The sequence below is a fragment of the Dermacentor albipictus genome, chromosome 8 (genome assembly GCF_038994185.2).
Source record: "Dermacentor albipictus isolate Rhodes 1998 colony chromosome 8, USDA_Dalb.pri_finalv2, whole genome shotgun sequence".
Lineage (NCBI taxonomy): Eukaryota > Metazoa > Arthropoda > Arachnida > Ixodida > Ixodidae > Dermacentor > Dermacentor albipictus.
The window spans coordinates 94,892,911-94,914,597 of record NC_091828.1 but is presented as its reverse complement, the minus strand read 5'-3'; the positions used below and the strand labels follow the sequence as shown (position 1 = coordinate 94,914,597).

At 46.9% G+C, this 21,687-nt stretch overlaps 1 protein-coding gene and 2 non-coding genes across 9 annotated transcripts in view; all 3 read left to right on the top strand.

The window, feature by feature from the left end:
* The window catches only part of LOC139048867 (uncharacterized), a 77,255-nt gene that overhangs the window by 12,151 nt on the left and 43,417 nt on the right, over nucleotides 1–21,687 (top strand). The gene's annotated exons all lie outside the window — the stretch shown is intronic.
* On the top strand, nucleotides 331–494 carry LOC139049327 (U1 spliceosomal RNA). The gene has a single exon (XR_011508188.1). It is a non-coding gene; the product is annotated as a U1 spliceosomal RNA (small nuclear RNA).
* LOC139049361 (U1 spliceosomal RNA) lies at nucleotides 17,573–17,736 on the top strand. The gene has a single exon (XR_011508210.1). It is a non-coding gene; the product is annotated as a U1 spliceosomal RNA (small nuclear RNA).

The window sequence follows — 21,687 nt, the reverse complement described above, 5'->3', positions numbered from 1 at the left end:
AAATGTAGCATGTGCGTCCAATGCAGAGAGATGAGAGGCGTGGTAAGCGGCTCCGCCAACCGTCGATGACGCGAAGCTAGACAGGCTTGCCTTTGTCGCAAAAACGTTCTCTTTTGATCATGTCAATGAACCATGGTCACATTTCTATGGGTATTTGTGAAGATGGCAATAAAAGGACCGAGGGAGGCATCAAAAATATCCCTACTTTTACCAACGCAGTGACCAAACTCTTTAATAAACGGTGTAATTTTTGTCCGGCAACTCATCCTTTACCGGAACGAGTTTGCCGTCTGCGCGGATTGTGGAGGCCGTGCGAGACCGTTCCTCGGCATACTTACCTGGTGCCGGGATTACCGTGATCAGCGAGGCGGTGTCTCCAGGGAGAGGCGCGGGCATTGCACTGCGCCCGTGCTGACCCCTGCCACTACCCCAAACTGGGGCAGATGGGGCATGCAATTTTTGGTAGTGGGGGACTGCGTTCGCGCTATCCCCCTTCCTCTCTAAATCCAAAGACAGAATTACAGACCTCATTTAGATACGAGCGCGTGTCATGGTATGACCTTCTTCGACCCCTTAAATTTCGCTGCCTCATTAGGCTAATCATGCGGACTTTAAGGTTGTGCACCGCGCCCTATCAGAACTGGTTAGAAGGCGTAATGACATTGTTCACGAATCCGCAGCATTGTGTCATGGCGAGATATTGCAGATGGGGGAAAGTACTACATGCTTCTCTCTGAAGTGTAGGGGTGTGTACTCGGTATTGGAGGATTATCGACGTCTGGTCCCGGTTTGCCATCCAGTTCTATGACAATGCGGTAGCGGAGAGAGTTGCGGACTGCAGTTTTATTGTGTTCAAATTTTCAACAATACCGTAAAAAAAATTGACGCCCTAAATAATAAAATACACAAAAAAACCTGCACCATACAAGCACTAGATCTAAGATTTTTCTTTTATGGGGGGTGCAGTGCACAAAGTCGAACTGCGTGCAGTGGAAATAATTTTTCTGTTACCATGCATTTAAGTAGGAGCTTCCAAGTTTCACCCCTACATGGCACAAAAACTAACCAACAAACTAACTCTAGTTAATTCTGGTTAGGACGTTCCACCCTTGCATGCAATCGGAGGGCAATTGGAAAACTGTCTTGATTATTCTTTTCACATACATGGCCAGTACAATTTAAGGGTTCCTTTCTTGTCAGCCACTGCTCATAACCGCCTAATCTTTTTGAAAATTTGGGCAGAATGCTGCCTCGACCAGTGATAAAGTGCGAGGACAGACAACACGAGCACTACTTTCGCCTATTATCGGTCCTTCTCCGAGACACTTGGGGATGATTGCGAGCCCGAGTTGGAATGAGTTGACTTGTTAGTTCTCCGACATATGGTTGAACTTAGTCTCAAGAGTCTGGCTAGCACAACTTCTTGGGGCTGACATTGAGGCTCATGGATGAGACTGAGTCAGAAAAGAAGTTGACTTGTTAGTTCACTGACATATAGCCACAAAGGTTGAACATGTGGTTTGTTAATTGTGAATGAAACTGTGAATGGATGTTTTGCAAATTTTGGTCACTGTTTGCCAATATTTCAAGGGTATGAGGAGACGGAGAAAAAAACGTTTATTGAAAGAAAAAATACAAGCACATGTCTTTCTGCTTGTGCGGGGAGGCGCCCTTAGTCCAGGGCTGCTGCGGCTCTTGCTGTCTCCTGGGCCTGCCCTACCACTTGCTGCTGGTCACGAGGGTCTGTGCTAGTCAGCACGGCCTCCCACTGCTCGGGTGTGGGGTTGGGTATTTTCGGGGCCTTTATGTCAGGGTATGCCCATGTGGTGCGATATAGGGAGGTGTAGTCGTTACAAAGGGGATATTAGTACGAGTATAGTGTAGAGTGTATTGCGTGTAGTCTGCTTAAATGGGGGTATGTGTTCGCTTGTAATTGTCGCCATACTACGGCATCTTCGCGTGAGAAAGTCTTGTGTGGAGGTTGGTATTATCGTCTGTTCAATCTGTGGTCTTTTAGCATGGTGTTGTAAAGGTACGGGCCCCATAGGTGTGGCCGTTTTCCTCTCTGGCACCTGGGAGGCATGAGCTCGGGCTACAGCATGCGCATGCTGATTTCCGTGGAGGGACTCGTGTCATGGAGTCCATACTATTTCAACGTCCAGGAATTAGGAGGCTTGTTTAAGGAGTCAGTGGGCGATACAAGATATTCTGCTTCTCGCCTAGCTATGGCAAGCTGCCTGGGAGTCAGTAATAATTGTGACATGCTCAATGGTTAGACTAGAGGTGATGGCCAAGGCGATGGCTGTTTCCTCCACTTCGAGGGCGTTGGCATTGCAGACCGTCATCTAGACCACCTCTTGAATGGTATAGGTGTCAACATGCTGGCTGTCATGGCTGCTTTTTGGGGGTGCAGCGTGGCATCTGTGCATAGTGTGGTGGGGAGACTGCCGTATCTTCTCCAGAGGGTCCTTGCGTGAGCTTGGGACGACTGGCATGATGTTCTGAGCGCATGGTTCTTGGGATAGCGACTACCTTAATGTGCTCCCGTATGTTGGCGGCAGATAGATTGCTTGTTCGTGGCCTTTGCCCTGTCTGGGGTAGCTTAGGCGCACTAAGATTTTTCTTCCTGTTGGTGTGAGGGCTGGGCGTTCTTGTTGGTTTGTGAGGTGGGCGTCTATGATTTCTCATTGTGTTATGTACTCCCATGGCTTTGAGCTTGAGTGTGGCCGTTTCTGATGGTAGGCTAAGTGCTTGCTTGTATGCTTTCCGCAGAAGTATGTCTGTTTGACCTTTGTCTTTGGTAGTGAGAGGCAGATACAGGACAGCTTAGGTGATGCGGCTGATTATCACGGCCTGGACGAGCTGTGTTATGTTGTCTTATTTAAGTCCGTGTTGTATAGTGGTGATGCGGCTGACCATTTGCATTTCGGAAGGTGGTCTGCTTGAGACGGATGGTGTATTCGCCTCCGCCATCCTGTTATATGTGGAGGCCGAGAATGCGGACGTGGTTTACTGTGGGTGTACCTTTGGCATCAAGGGTTAGTGTGATTTGGGGTATTTCATTGAGTTTTCTTCAAGATTTCTGTCGAACGACTAATAGCTCCGACTTCTCAGAGGAGCATTGGAGATCGCTCGTTTTGTATACTGCTGGACAACGTCCGTCACTTGTAGGAGGGTGTGTTGTTTCTCACCTTTGGAACCTGTGGTGTTTGAGATACTGATATCATTGGCGTATTGCATATCTGATTCCTGATATCGCATTGGTTGTGAGGTAATTTCATCTTAATGTTGAAAAGGTGATAGACCAGACCCTTGTTGGGTTCCTTTGCTGCGGGAAGGTAACGTCAGGGTTCTGAGTGAGCCAATGTCTATTGTGGCCGTGTGGTTGCTTAGAAAGGCTCATATGTAATTGTAAGTATTACGACCACAGTTGGTGAGACTTACATTTGTAAGGATGGTATGGTGAGCCACATCACCGAAAGCATCTTTGACGTCGAGTGCTAGGATTGCTCCGGTGTTGTGTGGCGAGATGTGTTCAAGGACTTGTTCCTTCAACTGAAGGATGTCGTAGGTAGAAAGGTGAGGCTGGAATCTGCGCATTGTTTCAGGAAAGCAGTCGCTGGATTCTAAGTAAGGTTGAAGTCGGTTAAGAATGATGTGTTCCAGGAGCTTCCCTAGGCGTGAAGTCAGTGATATTGTTCTAAGATTTTCTACGCTGGAAGGTTTCCCTGGCTTAGGAATGAGTATGATGTCCGCATGCTTCCAATCTGCTGTAGCGTACCCTGTTTAAAGATGTCAGTAAAAGGTTGCATGGTGCTGTCATCCAGATTGTGCAGGAGCTTGTTATTTATTTTGTCCTTGCCTGGGGTGGTGTTTCATGTGAATGCATGGATTGCTTGTCGCACCTAAGAGATGATCAGCTTGTAGAGGTCGTGGTTTTGCCCCCACTGTACATGGGAGGTTGTCCCTGTACGGGTTAGAAATCGCCTATGTACCGCATCTGCAACTCCTCTAGGTTGTCGCCATAAGAGCCCAGATGGTTGTGGAGATGTTGGATCGTTTGCTGGCCAACTGCGTTGCATGGGATCAAGAAGATGGCGTAGCAGTGACCATGTTTTGGCCGTGCTAAGAGTGCCCTGCAACTTGTTGCATAGTTGTCGCCAGTTGTGACCGGGTAAGCTCCCCAGCATAAAATTAAGCGGTTACCATGAGTTTTGCTATATGTAGTTTCAGTTTACAATTATGTTTTTGGCGCTTTCCTCTCCTAACAAGGCATCGATGTGCTTCCCACAGGTGAAGAAGGTGCGGGTCTACTGCCGGTATGTCTGTGGTTAGCATGATCTGTTTTGAATATCTGTCTACGTCTTGCTGGAGTTCTCGTACCCACTGTTGGAGATTCGTAATACCTGTTAAGGAGTCATCCGCTCGCTTTTTGTGAAAAGCTGTACAATATGTGAGTGCTATCTTTTTTATCAGGCGGCATGCATGCGTAACATTAAATGTGGTGGCAAGTATGTAGTGGTCACTGCCCAGGGATTCTTCCGTGTTGTGGCAGGTAGCTTGTATCCCTTTACTGAGGGTGAGGTCAGGCAACGCCACCTAGACTAACAAGGCCCACGCATTCCTCCTCTGCCGCGGTCTGACGTCACGCTACCCTGCCCGAGGAGCCAACGCCACCTGTAGGGAAACGCGAGCCTCCATGGTTAGGCGATCTGCGTCAGAGGGCGCTAGTTGCAACGTTAATGGCATGCCCAGGCTGCCCAGGCATGCTCGTGGCTGCCTCGTCTCCACGTTTCTGAGCTGAGGCGCAGGTGCTATTCTTTGCCGCTGCTGTTCATCTTGTGCCAAACATCGCTGTTTTTCGTGCTGGTGTACCACCGATACAGAAGAATGGGACGTTGCTGTGTACCGAATTGCAAAGGAAATTACGACAATGGACCAAAAGTGCGACTGTTTGAGTTCCCCCGCGATCCTGAGCGGAGATCAAAATGGCAGCGTGCTGTGCGGCGCGACGACATCGACGTCGCAATGCTGAAGAGTCCACTGGTAAGTGTTAGTTTTTTGCGTTGGTCACCTGTAAATATTTGTGTGCAGGAGATGACAAAGATTTATTGTGTATTATTTATATATAACTCTTTGCAAACTTGCGGTACATAGAAGGCTATGTCGACATGTGAGGAGGGAGCTTCTTGTGAGCACGCTTTTTGATGTGTAGCCTAAGAAAGTACTTGGTTATTTACCTATTTTATATAAACGTAGCTGCCTCTCATGTCGGTATGTTTCGCCTACTAGAGCCGCAAATGTTACTTAAGCAAACATAAGCGGCATTGAAGCATTTTATATTTTCTGTGCCCGCAGGCATCAGCGCAATTTTCTTTTTCCAAGCACAGTGCTTTGCTGCAGCCCCTTTAGCTACAGAATTTGCTACGATACCCTTTTATACCCAGTGGCATGTGCGATTGTGTTTTTTCCATGTGCTTCTCGTTGCTACTTTTGTTACATGTGCATACATCCACCACAATTCACACTTAAACCAATTGGATTTTATGTGTCTTTTGTGCAGGTATGCGAACGTCACTTCAAAGAAGAATATCTCCGCACGACGACAAAATATACAGATCGTGACGGTCGCACCATCGAAGTTAAAATGAATCTGACGCGACTCACGCACGATGCTCTGCCAACAATTTTTCCGGACAGCCCTGGCTACCTCTCGGACACTCACCAGTCGAGACAGGAACCGGAAATGAAGAAAAAACGTAGGGAAGATGAGCAACTTCGGAAAGCGATTGAGGAGTCCGTACTGGCACACGAGAAAGAGCTACACGAAAACAAGTTGACCTGCCTTGACGACGTCGTGTCTCGCCTACACCTGCTACAATCAAAGAAATATTGGTCACCTGTGAATTCTGAAAACCACGTGATCTTTGCTCACATCGAGGCAGCAATGGAAGCCCCAAAGCTTCTCTCTTCTGTGGTCATATCATCAGATATGTCAGTGCGCGTGTTTTTGGAAGGTGCGCGCCTCACTTCCGACGAACGGCTTACAATTCCAGAAGAAATTCACGACCTCCGTGTGTTGGTGCACCTCCTGGACAGCGTGGAAGAGTATTGTCGTAGAAGTGAACCTGGACAGTGTGACAAAGTGAATGGTGTGCTAAAGCTTGTGGTTTCTCTCCTCAATGACATTTCCAGTGGAGACCTGCTGGATGATGACAGAGTGGAAGCAATAATGTTTCTCAGAGAACAGTGCCAGCTTCTGATGAAAAGGAGCAAGAGGTATTCCGCTGAACTATTAGTTCTGTCAAGTGTATTTTACACTATTTCACCCCATGGGTATAACTTTTTGCGAAGCAGTGGTAATATAGTATTGCCTCACACTTCGACAATCAAACGTGTATGTGCCGCTCATGATGTGAGTCCTTTGAAGGAACAAAATGAAAAAGGGTTCCTAAGGTACATGGCAAGACGGGCCAGCCTATTGAAGCAGCATGAAAAAAATGTCACGTTAATGCTTGATGAAATACACTTGCAACAATTCTTTGAATATAAGGCAGGCAGATTAACAGGAGCTTCTGTTAACAGCACTGAACCAGCTAAAACAGCCCATGTTTTTATGGTTCAGAGTTTACTGTCATCGTTCAAAGATGTAGCACATATCTTACCAGTGTCGAAAATCACAGCGGAAGAACTACATAAGGTCCTCAAAAAAGTAATAATCTGTCTTGAAGATGCTAACCTTCACGTCGTGGCTGTAATAACAGATAATAATTCAATTAACAGGAAGGTAATGTCACTGTTTGCAGGAGGCAACAACCTCGAAATTGTGTATCCTCATCCGGCAAATCCGCAGAAACCTTTATTTCATATTGTCGACACAGTACATTTACTGAAATGCATTCGAAATAACTGGCTGAACCAGAAAAACTCTGACAAGTGCCTCTATTACCCTCATTTTGACTCTTATGACGAGCGGAACAAAAGGTTAGAGGGTGCATCATTCACTACGTTACGAAAACTGCATGAAGCTGAACAAAATAGCGTCGTGAAAGTTGCTCATGGGCTCACATACAAGGCACTGAACCCAAGCAACCTAGAGCGCCAAAATGTTAAGCTCGCTCTCAAGATTTTTAGCACCTTTGTGTCTTCTGCTTTAAGAATTCAAGGGGAAACATTACATTTGGTCCTTGCTGATGGGACAGCAAATTTCATTGATTTAATTGTAAAATGGTGGAGCATCGTGAATGTGAAAACTCCTCAGAAAGGCTGCAGGCTGAAGGATGTCTGGCAACAGCCAGTGCGCAACATCACCAGCGAGCAGCTGCAGTACCTGGACAAGTTTGTTAGCTGGCTTGATGCCTGGAAGGACAGGTGCGTGCAAGTAGGCGCTCTGACAAGAGAGACCCACACTGCTTTACGGCTAACTACATATGCCCTGATCGAGGTGTCTAGGTATTGTTTGGAGGAACTTGGCTTTAGATACGTACTCCTCGGCAAATTCCAAACCGACTCACTTGAGGCTCGCTTTGGGAGGTATAGGCGGCTATGTGGTTCGCATTATAACGTATCCATAACACAAGTATTCGAGGCTGAGGGAAAGATCCGCCTGCAAAACACATTGATTCTGTCAGACATGCCTGAATCATCCAATCAGGATGAAACTGAGCCTAATGCTGAGGAGACAGTCAAGAAGTATGACATCCGCTTGACCAGCACTGAATTAAACAAGCCCCGGCAGGACATGGCAGCGCTGGTCTACATTGCCGGCTACTGTGCACACGTAGCTCTTAAGCGCAAACCATGCGATGATTGCCGCGATTTATTGACAGTCACGGAACGAGGGCTAGAAGAAAGTGACTATGTGCTGATTGAGAGCATCAATCGAGGTGGACTGAAGTTCCCACAGCCAGCTGTGATTCACGCAGTCCTCTGCGCGAAGATTGTTTTTGACTGTGTCACTAGTAAAGAGCATGAGCCCCTGTTTCATGCTGAAACAAACCAGCGAGCGATACTACTTAGTGTGCTTATGTATTTGTTGAGCGATAGCGAAGAATTTGGTGCCTGTGGAGTTGGCCATACTCCAGATTCCATAATGAAAAATGTTTTGCTTCCAGCTATAAACATCCTGCTTAAAAACTATGCTGCTCTCAGAAATGAAGAACTAAACAAAAAGAAATCAGTTGGAACAAAGAGAAAGTTACTTACTCTGAAATGATGTCTTTGTATTTGTGTATCTGTATATATGCATTTGTATTTGTGTGTGCTTATGTTTTGTTTGTATATACAAGCTGAGATGTATACAATCATTCAGTCCGGCAATAAAATGTCTTTCTTATTCTGAATATATTTGCCCGTTGGTATCACTCTGCTTGAAGATGTGTGTAGCGTATACATTTGAAAAATAGTGATAACAAAATCCTCCTAGCTGCAATATTTATGTTTCGTAAATTGGTGCGCCCCCGGGCAACGAGAAACAGCAAATCATAACGCATATTCCGCCCTGTAAACTCAACTGTTCAGTGGCCTGACACAGGACAAAAAATTACAAAACTGTAAGGTGTCTTCAAGGTATGCGTGACGTACGTAGCATTTGACGACAACCACCAGCTGTAATGTTCTCCACACCAGCAACAAAAGAAAGAAAAAAAAAAACACGACAGCACATACTACAAATATATGTGCGAAATATATGGTCAAAACAAAACGCAAGCTTATCGCGCAATGCTCCTTAAAACATGAAGTGTATGGCTTTAGCCCCCATGGCCACCGTATTGACTTCTTTTATGTTCATTAAAGCTACTTCTAAGTTTCTTTCACGTCAGAAAGAAAGCTATGCGTAGCGAAAGCGGCCGCCAAGTCATCTGCTAAACGATGGCGAAGGGCTGCGTACGGGCTGAGTTTGGTGACGTCACGGAGGAGTGCACAGGCCTTCTTAGTCTAGGTGGCGTTGGGTCAGGGCATGTATCTCGGGAGACGCTGTTTCCTAGATGTGTGCGGTATGCGGGGTGTATTAGGATGGTGTTGCTGTACCAGTACTAGAGTGCAGTGCCTTCTGATGTGGCTGTCGTGTAGCCCCATGCCTGGTGAGCTGCGTTGAAGTCACCTGCTGTCAGCAGGCTACTGTTTTTGGCTATGGCAATTGTTTTGGTTTTGGTGATCAAGTAGTCGAAATTGGCATGGGCTTGGGTGAGCTGTTGAGGTTCAGGATGAGAAGGTTCTTTCAGCCTCGTTGGAGCGGTAGAATCTCAATTAGGTTGTGATCAACGTCACTGTCGTCTATTGTGTGTTGTAATGTCATGAGCATTTTAGCTGTAAGTGTGGCCATGCGGCTCTCAGGCGTGGTGGTAAGTGTGTTGTAGCTGGCTGGAGTTGGGTGGGTGTCTGTTTCCTGCAGTGTGATTATGCTTAGTGTCGTTTTGGTGTTACTCATGTACTTTCTCAATTATTTGTGGTTGCGTTTGTAGCTGCGACAATTCCATTGCCAGATCAGGAGTGGGTTTTTGTTCCTCTGGTTGGTTTTGCTATTCACCCTGACTTACGGGTGGATTGGCAGGGTGTCACTGCTCCACTTCCTGTTGTGCCGATGTTTTCACTCTCTTATATGTCACTGATCTTTTGCGAGATGTGTTTCTTTGATTACATTTGCCAGTTTTTGGATGCTGTGTTGCATTGCTAGCATCTGCTGTTGCATTGCAACAACTTTCTCCTCGACTTGTGCAATTTCTGTCAGTTTTGCTGATTCCGTGAGACTAATGGATTCAGAACTTTCCGAAGATGATGGCAACGAGGTTGCGCTTATTGGTAAAGACTGCTGACTAGTGGTACAACTGTTGTATGGTTCTGCAATGTGCGTGCAAAGTTTGGTTGTTTTACTCCTGAAGGCGTTTATTTTACTTTCTGATGGCCTTTAGTTCAGCTAGAATTTGCTGTTGAATATCAGGACAATGTGTGCGCAAAGAATTGTGTGGGGTGGGTGCTGGGTGTAGCTGTGGTGAGAGGGTGTTGTTTTGGGGGCTGTGTGAGAGGGGAAGAGCTGTACTGACCAGCTCACTGTTTGTGATGCTGGCGCAGTAGGTCCGCTGAGGTTCCGGGTCATTCCCTGTTGGTTGTCTGAGCAGGAGCAGGAGCTGGAGCGGGAATGCTTCCATTGCTAGTCTGTGCATAACCGAGTCTTCAAGGCTAGGCATCTGGTGCAAATTAAATGTCGTGGTTGAAAGGTTGGGAATGTGCACTGTTTGGTCACAGCCCTGTTTGCCTTGAAAGTTGCATCCAACTGCATTAACATATGGTTGAACACGTTCGCTTACTTGGACCGTTACAAACAAATGATATAGTCAAAGGACACCATAGGGCCAAATTTTCATTAGGTGTGGTGACAGTACATCATGATGCATATAAGTGGCCACCAACATAATGACATGATGAACCAGAGTGCTCGAGCCTGTAGGAAAATATTGCGCCGTGTATTATTAGGTGATAAAGTCGCTGCAGTTACATATGGCCTGTACAATGCTAAACCTTAATTTATCAGTGGAAGTAAACATGCAGCGGCCTTGTGGAGAGCAAAAATTTACCTGCAGCTTGTACAAGGTGTGAAGTGCACCTGCTAGAAACCAACTAGCATACTATGTATTGGTACGAAGTGCTCACAACCAGCGACGACTACTTTTTACTGAATCCACACTTCAAGGGTGCTGTTGAATGTTTGAAACATTAAGCAAAAAGGGAAACCAGAGGCCTTGTGTCAATTCGTAAGTGCTTTGGGGAAGAGAGAAACGTCCACCTGCGCTTCGTTGGAGAGAAGCTGCTCAAATATGGCAAGCATGTTTGATTGGCAGTTGCTCCACTCAAGGAAGGCAAAAGGGTTGTGGTGGTTTATGGGATGGGAATAACAGGCAAAAAATAAGAAAGCGGGAGAGAAAATCTAAAGGAGCGTCCCACATTGCTTTAGCTAGTTAAGGTTGATGTGGCAGAACCAGGAGGTCCTTAAACGACTCGGGTCTTAAGTTAGTTTGGAGGGTGTCCACGAGGACCTGTCGTTACTTTTGAAACTGGGGAAGAACCAAATGATGTGTTCAGTAGTATTCGATAATTGGCAGTGCACTTTCCCTGATCTGGTAGATCATGAAAGAAAATGTGTCATTTGTCTTGGCAGGGGAAAGGTTAGTAAGAGCCATGAGTTGCCTCATGCGGGCTGGCTGGGAGCGTGAATAAGATTTGTAAAGGGGAGTGCGATTAACAAGACAAGCAGAATGCTCATTGCGTTGCCTCTTAATAGCTGTCAAGTCCTCATTTGGCTCATATTCAGAGTCAGAAGGGGTCCAACTGGCTTAAGACATGGGGGTGAGTTGATCAGATGCCATCAGGTGGGCCTCCTCATATTGCGGTTTTCCAGCATGTCCGGGCACCCATGCGATGGTGGCATTGACGTTGTAGTAGCGAAACAGAGTGGCCTTGAGTTTCCGAATTTCCTGGGTGCCCAAGCTGTGTGACGGGGGACATTGGCACTCCAGGGAAGCCACTCCACTGTGGGTGTGGATGTGTATGTGTTTGTAACATGGGAAAGTGTATATGCCATAAATGACATGAGTAAGCGACAGAATGATCCTTCCGATTCTGCCCCTTTAATGATGACATCTGGTGGTAATATGCATATCTTACAAGCATCAAGTGAAGCTATTTGCCATGCTGTTGTGGTATCTGTGTCAGTTTTGTAAGCGACTGTGTATATGTTTAGTGTGTCTGGACGCTCTGTTTGCTTACGTTTTATTGCGGTTGTATTTTTGTTGAGTGGGCATGGATTTGGTTTAGGGTCGACCTAGTATGAAGAAGAATATGAAGACATAGTAACAGTAGGGCATCTTGTGCACTTGCCTGTCATCGAAAGCCTGCTTAAAAGGGGTGAAGAATGTTGTTTGTCTCTACGTAATGCTGCAAGCGATACAAAACCATCTGCTCTGCTAATTTGCTAACCGTGGCTGTGAGTGGCATAGGGCGCAAGTTGGTAAGGAGTGTGGGAGGTCTGCCTGGTTTTGGAGTGGGTATACAACAATGGATTGTTTCCAATCTAAAGGCAGTGTGCCCCTCTCACAAGCATTTTAAGATGCCTGCAATAAAGCACTTTTGGCATTTTCAGAAAGATTCCTTAGGTCAGAATTTGTGACACCGTCCCCTCCCAGAGGAGTTCCCGATTTTGCGGCGTGAAGTGCAAGTCCTAATTCGCATAACACGAACTCTTGAGTCCATGTCGGTAGGAGGAGGTGTGTGGAAACATGGTTGTGTACAAGGTGGGATCAGGTGTTGCTGGTTGGGGAAATAAAATGTCTCCTGCTTAACTAGCTCAGTCATCAGGTGCAATGTCAAGATGAAGGGCAATGTTTTCCCCTGTATTCTGGCTTTTGGATTTTCCAAACATATAATTAAGGAGTGTCGAAATTCTGGATAGGTGATGTGAACCATTAAGGTAATTGCATAACTCTTTCCATTGCTTAGTATGTAATTTACTTGCATACCTAATGGGCCGTTGGATGGCAGGCTTAAGTTTTCTTCTAAGGTGGGGTGTGATGCCCTCTCTTTGTATTTGTTTTGAGTAGAAAAAGATGGGAATTCCAGATATTAAGTAAATGCTGATCTGGATCGGGATTTTTGTGAGGAACACAAGCTTTAGTGGAAGAGTCTTTCAGAGCACTTTGAATTGTTGTAACAAGGTGTGAGAAGTTGCATGGTTCTAAATCACTGCTAGTGAGTTCAGCATGATATTTATCTCGATTTACAGCATACTCGGTGTATCTGCATGGGATGTGCCTTTTGGAATGGAGAGTAATAGCGATTGGGAGATGGTCACTTCCAATTGTATCTGATAGTGCGTAGTCCAGCTATGCTCGAGTTTTAGACTGCACCCAAGTCGTATCTGGTGACATATTCTTTGTACGACTATACTGAGCTAGTCGAATAGGTGAGTGTATGTCAGTAAAATGAGTAAATTTAGCAGCTGTCATGAGAGTAAGGAATTGATGTCCATGTTTGCTAATGCGTTGGTAACCCCATTCTTGATGATGTACGTTAAAATCTTCTCCAATAATGAAAAAAAAATCTGATTGGCAAAGGTTTCGAAAGTGTGTAACCCAGAGAAATCATATTGTAAGGTATGTGAATGTTCCAAACGAAGATAGGCCAATGTGATAATGTATGTGTGGTTATGTCTCGTACAGCGCAATGCAATGGTCTCTTGTGCTGCGTTACAATACTCGGAAGTGTCCAGTTGTGAATGTGGTATGTCTGCTTAAATACAGAGCAGCTTTACGTGGGGTGGGGTTGTGATAAACGACGTAGTCAAACAGAATGGTACTGGAGTCATTGGTTTCTTGAAGAAGGGCGATAGGATGGGTTCGCTGCAGGTACAGCAAAAGCTTCATTTTTTTTTTTTTGGTGGTTGCTGACCACAACAGTTTCATTGAATAATCCGTAGTTGCATCCCGGGAAGACAGAAAGTTCTTCATGGTTGGGATTGGGCAGGTGATGGAGTAAACTGAATTTGTCTTTGAAGAGTAGCATTAATGATGTTAGGCAGAATTGTCATTGTTGGTATGGTATCGTGTACCTCTGTGAAGATGTGTTGCAATATCTGGAAAAGTACTTGTTGCTTTATTACTTGTGTGAGTGACCTGCTAGCTGTATTTGCTTAGCAAGTTGTACATGCAGGACTGGAACAATCTGTTATTTGATGGTATCAGTTAATGCGGTTTCCAAGAACGTGAAAAATCTGGTGGCCTTTAGGTTTGGCAGTATTTGAGATTATTGGGATACGGGTTTGGTCTCCCTCAGCTTGGTGCAGCAATGCATTAGATGTAGTGGCTTTCTGATTGAGAAGTGGTTGAAAATTTTTTCAAGTAATAAGGACTTCTGAAGTGGCCATTGAAGGTTTTGGTGATTCGTGTCCAATTTGAGCATGTTTTTTAAGTCTTCCCACTCGTGAAATTTGATCTCGTTTAGTGGCTGGGCATGCGGGGTCTGTCGCCATGTTTGTGCCTTTATGATTTCCACATGAAGGCATAGTTTATTTATTTATTCATTTATTTATTTATTTATTTAAGATACTTTCAGGGCCCGAAGGCATTACAGAAAAGAGTGGGTGAACATAACAAAACATTTGTTCAATATACAAACACAGATTCAACGTGGCGTTTCATGAATGCTGGTTTTGAAGGTGTTGGTATCCAGGATGGCTGCAACGGTGGCGGGAAGGTGGTTCCAATCTTTGCTTGTGCTAGGGATGAATGCATTACTGCAAAGTTTAGTACGTGAAGACGGCTAAAGATGACGATCACATTTGTGATCGTCATTTTTCTGTAAACCACATTTGTCGCACTTTGGTGTGGCATAGTTTGGACAGATGTTCTTTTTGTGGCTGAAACAATGGCATGTAGCATAGATTACATGCCGTGGCCTGTATGGATAGATCCACATTATTATGTTTAGGAGGTGAATTATGCATGGAAGTGGGGCTCCTTTGAACATGACAAGTGCAGGATTTGTCTAGCCCATTGGTCGACTGCAGACAACTTCGGATTCTGAGCAATAGATATCTGCAAGCTCAGCTGGTGGGATGTCTTGAATCCAGTGTACGCCTGTTATGTTGCCGGCTTGTAAGCCTTCATACACATAAGATGGTACAGTGCAATGGTATGGCCTTTGTTCAGTTGCTTAAGACAGAAGTTCAGTGGCCAATCGGTGTGACTTGATATATGAACTGCGACTAAATTCGAGTGCTCCAGGGCACACACCTGGAATGTCTGGGCAGTCACGAATGCTCTCACCTGGTGTTAAATGACTCAGTGTGCATGGAGGAGGCCAATACCTAGAAGGTTTACTGGTTCTTTGGGACGGGAGATGATTGTTATAGGCATGCATTCAACCTTGTGCAATAGGAATTGAGGTGTTCTGGGCATTGCAAGAAGCGTTGTCTCCTACCTCGAAGTTGCCAATGATAGAGAGGTGTGGCGATGAAGTGGAGGCAGGCTTAGTAACTTTGACTTGGTAACTGGTGCCAGGGTCTGTGTCAACTGTTAAGGGATCGTCAACGTCCAGTCTGAGTGCGCTTAAGGGGTTTGTTTGGTGCCTGTGATATGTCTTGCCGAAGGTAGCTGTTGTCGAGGAAAAGCCCAACTGCGACGGCGGAGGAGCCGTGCGCGTCGTTAGGCCTCCGGAGGTTTGCTTCGTCGGTGACTGGGGAGGCTGAGTGAGACGAGGCAGCCGGGTTCCCAAGCGGCGTCGGACCAAAGTTCGCCTTGCATATATATCGGTCGAATATGCGTATGTACTATCGGCCAAAAAAGTAAACGGACCACGGCACAGGTGGCCGGAGCGGCTGCGGGGCCACACCGGGGCGCTGCTATCTCGCTCCGCGCGCTTACGACGAGAGTGCCCCGAGTGACGCTAGACTTCGCCCTCACTCTCGCGCGGGGCCTTGTCACGCTTGATAAATTTCTAGTGCGCCGTTCGGTTGCTCTGCTGCTGACGGTCGCGACAAAGGGGACTGCGCATCGCCGGTAGTTTAGCACATGGCGCTGTCGAACTGTAGCGGACGGCCGCTGGGCATCAAACCGCGCCACTGAGAAGGAACGAAGACTCGTTCTTAACGTTGTTTTGCTTATATTCACCATACATCTCATATTAGTGCATTTCGCTGGCGTCCACCGCTGCTCGATCTGAGGCAACACAAAGCAAGGAGCCGCAACGGCGACTACGGCGAATGCCGCTCCATGCGCGCTCTTTCACGCCGGCGCGATAACTTACAGGCGCCAAGCTTTGCTGCCGGTGCGGGTTTTCTGTCGATATTACTTTTCTGGCATTGTCTCCAGCAGTGGGTGCAATAACTATGGCAACGACGCCTCTCAAAACTGCTTTATTTCGATACTACAATACGCAGCCCATTATGAAACTTTCTTTACAAAAATACCGTCAGAAAGAGACGATTGGAAAAGCGAATCGGAAAAAACTAGTCGCGCGTGAAAGCTCATTCACGGAAGCAGATAAAAGCAGATCAGCTTTGGCATGCCGTGAAGGATGAGTGGGAAGCTCTACGCGGACGTCCGTAGCTAGTGGCCGCGCTCTATGACTCGATGCCAAGACGAGTAGGCCGAGTCATCGCGGTCGACGGCGAATTTTCATCCCATTGAGGACCTCTTCAACGCATGGAACCCCATTTTTTATCTTCTTCCGTGAATAAACTTTCACGAGCGACTTGTTTTTCCGATTAGTCTTTCCAATCGTCTCTTTCTGACGGTACTTTTGTAAAAAACGTTTTATAACGGACTGTGTATTGTGGTAGCGAATTAAAGCAGTGTGGAGAGGCGCACTGCTATAGTTAATAAACCCACTGCTGGAGACAATGCCGGAAAAGTAATCTCGACAGAGCAGCCGCGCCGGCAGTAAAGCTTGGCACCTGCAAACGCGCGTCACCGTAGCCGCCATTGCGGCTCCTTGCGTTGTGTTGCCTAAAATCGAGCAGCGGTGGACGCCAGCGAAATGCACTAATATGAGATGTATGGTGAATATAAGCAAAACAACGTTAAGAACGAGTCTTCGTTCCTTCTCAGTGGCGCGGTTTGATGCCCAGCGGCCGTCCGCTACAGTTCGACAGCGCCATGTGATAAACTACCGGCGATGCGCAGTCCCCTTTGTCACGACCGTCAGCAGCAGTGCAACCGAACGGCGCACTAGAAATTTATCAAGCGTGACAAGGCCCCGCGCGAGAGTGAGGGCGAAGTCTAGCGTCACTCGGGGCACTCTCGTCGTCAGCGCGCGGAGCGAGATAGCAGCGCCCCGGTGTGGCCCCGCAGCCGCTCCGGCCACCTGTGCCGTGGTCCGTTTACTTTTTTGGCCGATAGTACTTCAGGACGGCGGCTACCCTCCCGAGCATGCAGGTTGCAATTTTCGAAGTATGCAGAATGGAGTCCGCGAACGTATAGCTTAGAACTAAACGTGAAGTCGCATGCTGTTTCAGCTGCGAGTGATTTCCGACCAGAAGCCGTGCAGTCTGCAGCGCGGCTGCAGGTAGTCACTCTAACCAGTACGGAGGGCGATTATGAGCTTCAAATCGTCAACTATCATTAGGGTGTCTGCAGACGTACCGGCTGTCATGCAACCGCAGTTACCACGCCTACCGCGCGCATCCGTGAGATTGCCCTTACATGACCTCACGGTATCCCCCATAGAGTAAAGAACCATCCATGAGTGTGTCATATGCTTCCAACCTAGAGAGATGTGAGGAGGGTACGGGTGCGTGGTAAGTGCTTCCGCCACCAGTCGACGACACGAAACTTGCGGGCTTGCTGTCGTCGCAAACGTCTGTTTTTAGCAACTGAATAAGGCGTACTAACCTTTTATTTTGCATATTTAGCAAATTGCAATAAAAGGAACGAAGGAGAGAGAGAGAGAATTACACTTTTGCCATCTTAGTCACCAAACTGCATAAGTGAACGGCGTAATTTTTATCCGGCAGCTCGTCCCCCACCAGAACGCTGTGTTCGTCTCCGCGGAGTGTGGAGGCCGTGCGAGACCGTTCCTCGGCATACTTACCTGGTGCCGGGATTACCGTGATCAGCGAGGCGGTGTCCCCAGGGAGAGGCGCGGGCATTGCACTGCGCTCGTGCTGACCCCTGCCACTACCCCAAACTGGGGCAGATGGGGCATGCAATTTTTGGTAGTGGGGGACTGCGTTCGCGCTATCCCCCTACGTTACTAAACCAAAGGAAGAACTAACATGCGGCGTGAACCATATGGTCTACAGTCGTGGCGGTGAAAGTTAATTGAAACCATTGAGCACTTCTTGAGCGATCTTTTTCGCCATCGGGCTCGAGGTTTGCGGTAGAGGAGGGATTGTTTTCTCGACAGTACAGTTTACTAGAAGGGGCAGTGCAGCGGGCGGCGCTGCGATCGAGTCTTCACTTTAGTAGCAACGGGAAACGCTTGCATTCACTGCAATGCACCTCTACACTTGGGGACATAGAGGAAGGAAAAAGATAGGAGGCAGCCTTCCCCGTCCTGCACCACGCGAAGATTATCTTCATCCTGAAGCCCAACAGACCACTTACATCTGAAGACCTTCACCCAAGCTTGCTAACCTGGTCTCTTGGAAAGCTTTTTGAGCATGCGGTATCAGTAAGGCTTACACAGCGCATGGCAGACCATGACATATCACAGCATGGTGGGGTCGCGGCCTCATTTATCCACGCAAGGTACCGTTTTGCAAATCACCAATGACATCTTCGACCCACTCATTCCTGGCCACACCAAGCAAAGTCTTGGCTTTGGATTTGTCCAAATCCTCTGATTGTGTTGAACATTATGTGATCATGACTGCACTCTCCGCAATTGTGTTGAACATCATGTGATCATGACTGCACTCCTCCCCAATGAATGTGGGTGCACATATACGTGCACCTACATTCACACCTTTCTCAGCATGCACGGCTGAGCTTCACTTCGGCCCGCTCACCATACTCTCTAAAAAGTGTTGACACCCCAGAAGGGCCCGTCCTCTCACCTTTCTTATTTAATATCGCTCTCATCTGCCTACCACGACAATTGGCAACCGTTCCTCACCTCAAACATACTCTCTCCCACACACACTCTCCCCCATTGGAACCCCATTGGAACACACGCACTCCCCCCGACACCTCCCTCGAAGCTGCAGAGAAAACAGCCATTGCCCTAGCCATCGTCAACACAGAAGCACGGTATGTTTTTTCAGATTCCAAAACTTCAATCCTATATTTCGCTTGAGGCTGCGTCCATGTCCCTGCTTTTTGCATACTGGACTTGCCCGTTGCACCCCTGCCCCGTCATGTGGAGCTGATTTGGGTGCCTGTGCACTGTGGGCATCCCAGAAATGGGGCCGTCAACCTCTTAGCCAGAGGTTCTTCAAACTGGGCGTTTGTGGCCTCCGATCTGGGATCCACGAAGGAGCGTGCGCACACTTTCAGCGAGCTGACGCATGCCTCCAATGTGGTGCGTCAGCTCTACCTTTTACCGCACAAATCCCCAGCAATCGACAAGCAACCCTTTGGTGCCAATTACAAAGACATGCTCTCCCCGCTGCTCTCACTCTTTCTATCACCCAGTTTTCCTCATTTCAGCCTGTACTCTATGTCCTGAACCTCATGTTTCTGCTCTCCACCTCCTTTCTCATTGACCGGCAGATCCTCCCCCGCAGGGCCTAGAGCACCTGAAGACCTAGGAGGACCGGGAGACTGTGCTGCGCTCTGGAGACCTGGTTGTGCAGACAATGGCTAGTGAACAAGCGGCCAGCGTTATATACCGAAGTAACATAAATGCTTAAGTGCAGTGGGGTCATGCGGGATCCTGGGAGCCTGCGTGGTTCAAACTACTCAGTCTTTATAATAAAGCTTTTATGATGATGCAAGTGAATGATCCGTGAAGCCCACACATTCGCCCAGTGGTGGCTCAACATGGCCTCTTGCACCGAGACCACGGAGCAAGAATCGAGATTCGCAGAGAAGTTTGGTTTCCAATAGCTATGCCAGTAGTTTTTATTCAGTGCACGCTTGTTCGGTGGCCCTGTCGCGGCTCTGCCTGCAGAGCAGGAACACTAAAACCAACCGCGCACTTTGATGTGTGATCACATGTTTGGCCGACAGGTTTGGCTTCAATCGTGTCGCGTGATGCTCCCTCCTAACTTTTTCCTTCCTCCATGCTTGGCGAGCACAGGAGGTATTGTTCAAATTTTAGCCCGAAGCATTTAGTCTATTTGGTCCATTCTCTGCTTACATTCAGAAAATGAAATGCGTGTTCTTTTACCACAGGTTCAAAAGCAGTTTCAGAAATAGCTATAGCGCGTCTGTCCTCGTCGCTGGAACCTAGCCACACTGTCGAGAACATGGACACTTTCGATCATAATTGAGTCCCATCCAGGTGAACTTTCTCAACACGAGAGAAAATGACCACTAGGTTCAGCAACGAGGATCGAGTGTGTTTAGCTTACAGAGTTTGAGGGTGCAGACGACAGCCTATACGAGCTTGAGTGAGCAGATTTGGATCGTACAAAATTGCAATCGAGTGACCGCGTAACATGAGAATTATATGTAGCTGATCTTCGAAACATCCAAAGTAAATGTAAATTAAGCTGTTACATAGCACGTTCGTTCTCTCCTTGGCACACCTTTCAGAAGTGCATTATAGATGACGCCTTGGATAAAAACTGAAACTGCACTAATGAATAACATGAACAGCCAAGCTTGTTGCTCCTGACACGAACAGAAGTGCTTGCATATTGAAGATGTCGCATATGCCCACAGAAGCCACTTATTCTGGAAAAGTCACTGAAATTCAGCTGTAAAACTCGATCATGTCACATCCACAAAGTAAACACGAATGAGCAGGAGAGGACTAGCACAACAATGATGCCGGAAGCCAGATGGCAAAGCACCTAATTTTTGTATTTATGGTTACCATGCTTTGGCAAGCAGTTTAACGACCCAGTGAAAACACTACGGCCATAGGACATTCGAATCATGACCCAATGTCCATGCTCCATTTCGCATACAAGTAGGACATCAGCTGGACATTGGGTCTCGGATATCCTATTACAGATGTCTCAAACATATCCCACATGGTCGTGTTACTGATATTCTACCTTGAACGTCGCGAGGTTATGTCACACATGGACAATTTTTTTTACATGCTTGTGAATATTTGTCCTGCAATTGAAGCTATGTCTCAAGAGTTTCCTCATAACAGAATCATATTTTCGTGCATGTTCCAATTACAACCTGAAGTTATCCCGCCTGCAGCTTGTGTTAACGTTTTACTACGAATTTTCTGACGCAGTTTACTTCAAAGACTTCAATTAGTTCAATAAGGTGATTGTGCTTGATGGAAGGCCTAGAAAAGTAAGGAGTTTGGTGGACTTCCACACAAGTGTGTGCACGTGAAACTTGCACACAATGTACCTGTTCTTGATGTGTGGGCATTCTGCCCATTACATCTATCACATAGCGTGTGCTGTGACTGTAGTTTACAGTATGGCGAACCGTATCCAGAAGGCCTTGGTATACGTCTGTAAAATGTATGCAGCATGTCCACGTAATGTCCCTCACGGACATGATACGGACGTCTGCAAGACACAGAAAGTGTGGCCAGACGATCATATGTGGGACATTTGCAAGATGTATTCGACGCATCTCTAGGATATCGATATGCTGGAAGTGGATGTCCATAGGATACCCAAAGGACACCGTTGTTGTCATTGGGGAGGCACAGCATTTCACAAAAAGGGCACAACCTCATGGTCTATGTAATCTGTAACTAAATGCTCACTATACAGGCATCACAGAGTATGGGGCACACACAAGAGCCAGTAGGGTGCAGAACATGGATATCTGGAATACTTTTTCACACTAATGCAATGACAGCATTAATTGCTATAGCAGTGGGCACAATGGTGCCCACTATATAGGCATCACAGAGTATGGGGACACACACAAGAGCCAGTAGGGCGGAGAACATTGATATCTGGAATACTTTTTCACACTAATGCAATGACAGCATTAATTGCTATAGTAGTGGGCACAAGAGCAAATGAACTGCATTGCAAAAGTCCTGCTGCTTGCTTTGATTCAGCTAATCCTAGTCTCCGTAACAACGAAAGTAAGCTTAAATTAGGCA